Source organism: Pithys albifrons, chromosome 9, assembly GCF_047495875.1.
Source record: "Pithys albifrons albifrons isolate INPA30051 chromosome 9, PitAlb_v1, whole genome shotgun sequence".
Lineage (NCBI taxonomy): Eukaryota > Metazoa > Chordata > Aves > Passeriformes > Thamnophilidae > Pithys > Pithys albifrons.
This window is the reverse complement of record NC_092466.1, coordinates 26,590,294-26,599,015: the sequence shown is the minus strand read 5'-3', so window position 1 is coordinate 26,599,015 and position 8,722 is coordinate 26,590,294. Positions and strand designations below refer to the sequence as shown.

At 36.5% G+C, this 8,722-nt stretch overlaps 1 long non-coding RNA gene across 1 annotated transcript in view; it reads right to left on the bottom strand.

Annotated features, from left to right (window-relative positions):
- Nucleotides 1–2,755: 2,755 nt before the first annotated feature.
- LOC139675546 (uncharacterized) overlaps nt 2,756–8,722 on the bottom strand; it is a 164,447-nt gene continuing 158,480 nt past the window's right edge. Inside the window, exon 3 of the long non-coding RNA XR_011698498.1 lies at nt 2,756–2,786. This is a non-coding gene — a long non-coding RNA (uncharacterized lncRNA). The remainder of the gene's footprint in view (nt 2,787–8,722) is intronic.

Genomic DNA, 8,722 nt, shown 5'->3' with positions numbered 1-8,722 from the left:
TGAAATAGAACTACTGCAATATGCAATTCCTTATTTACCAGTAGATGAAATTATAATTTAAGAAACAGAAGAATTAGTTTCATTTCAAAATAGTTCTGTTTTTAAAATATACTCATCTTTCTATTTTCTGTGAAACTTGTTTCACCTCAGGCCTAACAGCAATAATTACTTACTTTACACAGACATCTAAACTGGCAGCTTCAGAGGAGCAAATATGTGGACAAAAATGTAGTTGTTCCCAAGTCCTAATTCTTATGACAAGAGTGAAACTGAGAGGGCATCACTGCTCCACTGTCCCCGAACTAATCTGGGAGTAAGGAGAATTTCAGACTCCTGAACTGTGTACTTGATATCCTTCATCTGTGTTAAATCAAAAGTTTGCTAGAATCAACAAAATAAAAAGTCCTCCTGTAAATGTGTTTTTGAGGACGAATTTATTTTTTCTTAAAATGCCAAAACCCATATCCAGCTATTCATTTTTATAATTTAAAGGTCCTTTGTGAAGGCACAACTTGCCAGAATGTCAGTATTATGTAAAGCAAAATAACTTATTCCCAAAATAAAAAGGAGAAGTGTGGATTGGTGTACTGAAGCCATGGGTAGCCGCTGCTATACATCCCTACAGACTCCAAGTTCACCACTGAATTCATCCTATTTTACCACAAATCTGTCCTGGCCATGAAGATTTTGCTTTTGCAGATAAAAGTCCATTTATCTTAAATCATTACAGAAGTTGAAAGACAACTGTCACTAAATTACTTGCTTATGTTGCAATGCAAATATAAACACTTCCCTCAGCAGTTATCACTGATCATTGAATGTTTTTAGGATTATATAGTTTTTTGACCCAGTAACAAAAAATCTATTGATATTTAGAAGTTTTTTAAGTTGTTCATGGATGTATCAAGATCTGACTGGAGACTGACTGTTAGTACAATACTGAATGTTAATATCTCTTCGTATTTGTGTCATACTCATAATAAACTCTGTGCTTTCATAGCAGATTGAGATGAGAAATAAAATAATGTAAGATTTTTTTTCTATGCGGCCTCTGTTAGACAGAGAAGAGTGATCTAGCTGAACCATCATTTAATCCCATACAGGAACTTCTGTCTGTATGAACACCATCTAGCTTAGATTTAAATCACTTCTGTTTCCTCTTAGTTCTTTCACAGCCAACTTGAGAGGTTACATACAGCACCTGTGTTTTTACTCAGTTTCCTTAACCATGTTACAATTTCAATGCTAACTTTCTAGAGGAGAATACATGATTAAAAAATTCATTATATACTGCTTTTCACTGGAAAAGAAAACGTATTGTGAAAAGTCACATTAAGAGAATCTTAACTTCTAAGCTATTAATATTTTCTTAGAATTTAGCATTTAAGAGCAGAAGTTGAAATTTTACATAATAGGTTATAATTTACTCAGTGATTATCAAGGTCAGTTCTAAGCAACTGTTTGTAAAATGTTATATACAGAAATGTAAAGAGAATTCTGTATTATAAAATACAAGGAAGTATTTTAAAATCCAAATCCCTTCCCTCCCTCTAAGGGAACAATTTTTTTTTTCCTGGAAACCAGCATGCTGCAAGATTCAGACTCTGTTTGCCAAATGTGAGTCTGAGTGAATGTTTCACAGTGAAGACATAATACCTTGGAAAGAGAAACACACATAACGAACCTGACAAGAACAGCAGAGCACACAGAGCTTAGCCATGGGAACGTGTACTGTGCCAAAATTAATCACATCCAGAAAAGTACAACTCCTTCATGTTCATCTTTAGTGCTTGCAAATGGTGCTGACAACTTCTAACAAGAAGAAGCATAATAAGAGCTTTTTTTGAAAACCTGCAAAAAGTTTAAAGAATGGTGGTAAGTCTCCTCAGACTCAGCTCAAGCAATAAATAGCAATGAAATTTCTCAAACACGCTGAAAACCCTGTATCAGCACACAAAGGTACTTGACCCATATTTGTGACAATTCACAGAAAAACCTGAATTCAAAGTTCTAAGTGAATTGTGTATTCCTGGGTATGTTCAGCCACCTGCAGAGTTCTAACAATGCCACTGCTCATCCCTTATTGCACTGGCTAAGCAAAATGCCAGGCAGAGTTCTGCATCAACACTTCTGCAAACCCAGCTGAATTCAAATTCTTGAGAAAAAGCATTTAAAAAAAAAATCAAGGAACCACCTCCCCCCCCAACTTACTACATTTTCACTGTGCATAGCATATCATTTTTTTGTGACATACTGAGTGATATTTGCTCCTCTTGGCAAACCAGCTCTCTGGGGTTTTTTGTTGTTTGGTTTTTTGTTGTTTGTTTTTTTTTTTTTTTTTTTTTACTGGCTCACAGAACCTTCTGCTTCAAAGCAAGTTTTTCCTATCTATGTATAAACATGAGTTTGAGATCTTCAAATCTAAAATGATTTATTGAATCATCTTTGCAACACCATTTCTCCTATATTTTGCATACAATGAAGGATCGGGGCTTTCCAGTTCTATTTCAAGAAGGGCATTAACTGTTGTCTGGTTTTGTGATCCATTACATTCTGCTTAGGAGTCTATTAATGCATGGCCTGTACTACTCAGCTGCCTCCTTGAGGCCTGACACTTTCTTACCAAGACCATCCTTGGCAGGAACATGGCTTTCATGGCAATAAAACAGTGCAGAGATTTCTAATTACCTTTGGGCAGTTAATCTTCATTGATGGTTCTATGACTGCACCAAGTCACTGTTTCTGAAAATCACTCATCACAGGCAATGTCTCCAAATAGGCTGACTCTGCAAGACAGGAAAAAAGCCCATTTTAGTGACTTAGCAATAATAACAAGAAATAAACAAAGTGGTTTATTGAAAAAGAACAAAGAAAACAACATACCATTATATAGAGATCTGAAAGAGGGAAAATAGAAGAGAACAGAAAAAGTTAAACTGGAAAGTCAAAATCAAGTAGAAGGCAGCAGAAATGGAAGAAAGCTAAGGGAAAAATGTAGGAATGACTGTTCCTCTTGCTCTTCCATAAGCAGAGTAGTAGAATGTCAAGCGTCTAAACCCAGATGTATACACAGGGAAGTGCCAATTGGCTGTGCAGTATCTTGTTTTCTAGTCTTCAGGGTCACTTCAGAAGTCAGGCTCAGGCTTTTCCAGTCTGCAAAGTGGAGGGGGAAACCAGTTTCTATAGACAACTGTTACAAGTTTGTAGCTTTTACCAGAAGTAAAACCAAACAAATAACAAAAAAACCCACAACCGCCACAACAAAAATCCACTAAAAACAAACAAACAAGCACAAGAAAAAAAACAAGAAAAAAACAATCCCTTAAACCTAATTTTCTAGATTGGCCTTTCAGAAGCTACACACACACTTTGTGCAAGTCACTTGGCAGTCCATTTTGGCTAGAGGAGCAGCTGGTTTCGGCAGCTCACAGTCTCAAAAGAGCTTTTAGTAACTTTTGTTAACTTCTCTATGTGGTTACAAATGAACCTTTTCTCTTCTAAAGTACCAGCAGTGTGGGGGGCACACAGAGCCTCAGACAGGATTATATTTAGTGTGGCTATTGCTGCAAATCCTCCCTTTACAGTCTCAAATGTCATCTTAAAATCGAAACACCTGCAAGTCTCTGATATGGTTACATCAATTGTGGTTGGTTCAGACAATGATAAACTGTCAAATCTGTCGAGTTTGTGCTGTTTTCCCTTTATCTTTCATTTGTTTTGAGTCTGTGACAGCTTTATGGGAATGCATTATTCCTTGGGATATGTAAGATCTGCACAGTCTTTTCAATGAAAGACAGTATTCCCCAGTTCTATAAACAGTAAAAAAAGGTTGTGAATGGCCTCAGAAGCCTGAAACTGAGCAATTTTCTGCCTGCTTTCAATGTAAATAACAGGTACCAGGAGACGTGCAGAACCCTCTGCAGATGCCTCGTTGTTATGCTGTTGGCACACACTCACTGCTTTGTACTCGGGAAATAAGAGTTGCCTAATCTTGAGAGTCTGATGAAATCACGAGGCAAGAATCATTTTATCATTTCTGCTGAGTTTATTGTGATATCTTCCAACTCGCTGGTGATCCAAAGCCACAGTTTCAGATAACCTCCTGGCCACTGCAGAGTACATATGAACTTTTAAATCTCAGAGTTGCTGCTATGTGTAGATTCCAAGGAAGTATTCCAGTTAAAATGTTTGCATTCACAATTTATTTTAACAAAATTTTTCCAGGGAATTTCAGATACTAATGACTGTGCACATTTCCAAGTCTGATAGAGAAGAGAGATGCGAGATAGTAAAAACCCTTTTTCCAGATTGTGAGGTATGAAAATTTGTAACAACTATCAATCCTGAAAGCAAGATCTAAACTGAGGCTTACTTTTGTCTGAAATTCTATCTCCCTGAAACTGTAGAATTAAATGAAGTACAAAGTCTATGTGAAAGTCTCCTGAGATTGCTTCAAAATTCTGAAATTCATTGTGCAAGAGGGCTTGAGTAAAGGGTTATGGTACTAATCTGGATCTCAGAAAGGCACTCCAAATGCCTAGTCAAAATTACTCCTGAAGGCAGTTGGCCAGTTTTTCCATTCTCTTGCCATTTTTGACTGTGCAACTAATGCAAGAACTGACTCTTAAAAAGGAAAAAAATGTAATCCTAACAAAATATTTTCTAAAACCACTTCTGCCCTTTTTGATGGAAATGGATTTCAGAGGTCTTCTGAGATGACAACTACTTTTTTTTCAGTGAGTTTGTTTAAGCTTTTTATTCAATATATGTCTAGAATTCATTGAAAATTAATCTTCACCATAGCAACCAATTGCATCCCCAAATAACTTTCTCGATAGGTAGCTTCTTTCAAAAGAATACAATGTGGCATAATTGCAAGGGATTGCTTGATGGTATACAGAATATAATTACATGGTATTTCATATCTGAGTCATCACAGGGAAAGAAACAAAAGCAAGCAATAACAATTACTCAATCATAAGCTTAAAATATTCTGGCCAATAAATTTAAACAGCCAACAGAGCTTACATATATGTGGCACAAGCAGGTTCTGGTAAATTATGTAGCACCTGATCTACACCGTTAATTCCCCTGCATCTAAGTTAATTGCAGATTCCAGCAAGCAATCAGATATGATTAAATTACATTTTTGGAAACGATCACATGGTTCAGGCTGAAGGAAGGCAGCTTAAAATAGACCTTTAAAAGGTGGCACTAATTAGGCAGTGTCTTAATTCTACTCTTCTCAGCTTCAAAATTACAGGGAAAAACTCTCCTTTCAGAGAACCATATGAAAAGCAGCCGCAGTCACCAGGACTGTACTGGTATACTGAAAGCAGAGTTTCAACATCTCATGGAAAATTTCTTTTGACCTCATTTATGCTCCAGAAAGAAGTATTTCATAAACACAAAATCAAGACTTTTTTTTTTCTTTTTTTTTTTTTAATGAGTAGGGAGAGGAAGGAGATGGGAGGACAGGAACTCTCCAGAATGATTTGTCTTCAATAATACAATATGCCGAATACTCTATATCACACAGATTATATTATCTCATCTTTCTCTGACACCTCCTTTCATCCAGGCCCGTTTCCCATTTTGATTGAAGTAACCTGTTCCTCACCGACTTTCTTAACATTCATCTTTCCTAATCTTGGAATTGTCATACTTTGTGATTGTACCAAAATATACCTCCTCTGGTCACCTCAGAGACCTCGCTTCTACCTCCCGTTTCCATTTCTAATCACATTAGAGGCTCTAATGTAAACTACTTAGCTCAAAGGCCATGGTTTTCATCACATGAACCTACCACACAGCAAAGCCCATCCTGAGCTGAACTTGAAGGACCTCCTACTTGTTCTGAAATAAAAACACAAGTTTCTGTACACACAGCACCAGGACACTGACTGAAAAAAAGATCACAGGGCAGCAAATCTGTTTTTAATAGCACTGATGACAGCAAAAGACAACTTTGTACACTCAAGTTAGGCAGTATAATCAGACTGTAACAACTACTATTAACAATAATAGCCACATTTCTTTTCCTGTTTGATACTCTAGGTCACTGCATCCTACCCAAAGGCAAGTGCTATGCATCTTAGGCATAGAGAAATCTCAGTTCATACTCAGAATCTATCTAGTGCCATTGGATCTTTCAATCTTTTGTAATTGCCAGGAAAACAAAAAGTATATTTTAAACCTTCAAAAATGTACAAATGTATTTTATGATTAGCAGTATTATGCACATAGTGAAAATTGAACAGTTACAGAATAACACAGATGTGTTTATATTTTCAATAATATACTGGTAATACCTTTCCCATTTTTCTCCTTCAACGGAATAAAAGGGTTTTTTCCACACTAATACTTTATCTTGAATGAGTTAATATAGTTTAACATAAAGAGCTGGGAAATGTTAAAACAAAACTGAAAATTCCTGGTTTTATAAGTTGCTCTAGCTAAAGCTCAGACATTTGGAAAGCAGCAGCAACCAACTCATTTACTCAGTAGTATATTTTTCCACTTGTAGCATATTATTTGTTCATCAATTTAGTACTACTGAGCCCCAGAGTGGAGTATTTCAGCTGAAGACAGAAAGGACAAAGTGTGGGTGGATAGGTACAAAATGCTTGTGCATGCCGGACTGCCTGAGCAGTAAAAAGGAATTACTCATAAATGGGACTTCTGAGTCAAGTATTAGACACAGCCGTGCTTCCTAGTTCTGTAAAAGAGATAGAAAGGCTCCATTCCATTCCAGGTAGAATTAACCTAAGTAGCAAATTGGTTATTTTCTTATTTCCATGACTCCTCTAACAGTAACAGAGGGCCTGGTCTTGGAATATATATCCTTAGCAGCTGTGAACTGCATTGCAACAGATCACAAGAAAAAATACTGTACCCCTATATGAAGCAAGATGAGTTACTTAATGTAATTGATATTCTGGAAGGAGGTCTACAGGAACTCCCACAGGTCCTTTAAAAGAATTTATCTATCAGACTGAGGGAAGAATGGATGATGTCCTTGACTTAGGGTGAATCAATTTTCTTTGGACACTCCTGAATCTTTTCAGTACAAAGCACTTGTAAGTCTCATGGGTATAAAAGCATATCTGAAGACCTTATTGTTTGTTTGTTTGTTTTTTTAAGTGGACTGATAACATCAAATGCCAGTATTTTAAGCAAATTTCCAGGAGAGAAAGATCTTAAATCCCACAGGAAAAACATTTGACCCCCATACCTGCTTAAACTACTGGAGGTATAAATTTGTGACCAATAACTATTTAACCCATATTTTGACACTAATGAGGACCTTTCCTCCTCCAGCATAGACCTACGTATTTTTACAAAATATGTATTGGTATGTGTCAATATACACTAATATATACTAGCTGCCCTTCTCTAAAATATATATAAATACACACACCCCCCCTTCAAAAGGTTAGACACATGCAAAGATACAAATAAATACAAGTAAATAGAGGTTCTCTTACATCTGTAACTCTTCTGGATCATCTCTCCTTCACTGTCTGAAGTATTTTCATTTACCTCATTGACTAAACACTGAGTAACTGTTTTGAGCTTTGAAAAGTGTCCTGAGCAGAATAGCAACAGCAGTAGATGTACAGTGGCATGAACACCACTGCCAAAGAGAAAGAAATCAAAGTAAGCATCTGAGGAATAAGTTGATAAAGACATTTATTGCTTGCCTTGAATTTTTTTAAAATGACCTCTCTTCTTTTCTTTCAAATACCATCTCTTCACCTTCATAAGAAATACAACATGTATCTTTATATCTTCCATGCAGAAGGATGGAAGGGTAAAGCATTTCCAGTTCTTTCTTGTTTTGAAGCCAGAATTCCTACGTTCATTTTAAAGAGCACCCTACATTGAAGTATTGCATAATTGGACTATGATTTCTTCCAGAAATGGTACTTGCTGTCTTTTTACAGCTTTATTGCGCTGTCACACCAAACACTATGGAAATTCAAAGAAACAGACCAAAAACATTGCAGCTGCCCCATAAACATCTATGTGTGTGCCCTTCCCTTAATAAACAACAGGAACATTACTATAGAGCCAGGCAGAAATTACAGAAAATGAAGGTAATCTCCAAGGAAGTCTCTCACTCTTTGAAATGCAACTGATGATACAAGTACAGGATGCCTCTTGCTCTACCACAGTGGCTTTCAAGACGTTCACTGATAGCTAAACTTGAAATATGATCCAAGTCCCTTAGTGAACAAACTAGATCAAATCAGCAGTTACAACACTGTCTACAAAAGCGACATATCTTAAGACACACAATTTCAATAGATACTTTACAGATTCCAGAGATAAAGAGACTTTAAAAGACATAAATATAATTCATTGACCTTTTCATTCTGCACCATGGGCTTAATGTTTGCTCTGTTGAAACTTCCTACATTTTCCATAATAATCTTATGTCTCTCTGTGTAAAACTTCTCCAAGGAGTGTGCTTTGGAACAGGAAGTACTTGCTGTTTTAAGCAAGACAGTCTTCCAGGAACTAGAGAGATTGGAAAGTTTTACAGCTCAACCATCAGCTCACAATCAACCAGTCTCGATGGCAATGACTAATGGAATTTGGTTAACAGGACTTGAAGAAAGTTGTTAGTTGGGTCAGTTATATCCATGCATACACACCTGTGTACTGAATGTGTTCATACCTGAAACCAGCGTGTTTGCAGTTGCCAGAAAGACCAATA